This window comes from Arachis ipaensis, chromosome B05 (assembly GCF_000816755.2).
Source record: "Arachis ipaensis cultivar K30076 chromosome B05, Araip1.1, whole genome shotgun sequence".
Classification (NCBI taxonomy): domain Eukaryota; kingdom Viridiplantae; phylum Streptophyta; class Magnoliopsida; order Fabales; family Fabaceae; genus Arachis; species Arachis ipaensis.
In genome coordinates this window covers 82996723-82996981 of record NC_029789.2, presented here as the reverse complement: position 1 = coordinate 82996981, position 259 = coordinate 82996723, and positions in this window count along the sequence as shown.

Here is a 259-nt window from a genome sequence, read left to right as displayed (position 1 = left end):
CTGAAAAATCATAAAAATGATTCTTGAAGCAAGAAAAAGCAGCAAAGAACAAAGCTTGCAGAAAAAAAAAAACAAAAAATAGGCGAAAAAAATATATATAGAAAGAAAAAGAAAAAAGCAAGCAAAAAAAAAAAAGCCAATAACCCTTAAAACCAAGAGGCAAGGGCAAATAAAAAGGATCCCAAGGCTTTGAGCATCAGTGGATAGGAGGGCCTAAAGGAATAAAATCCTGGTCTAAGCGGCTAAACCAAGTTGTCCC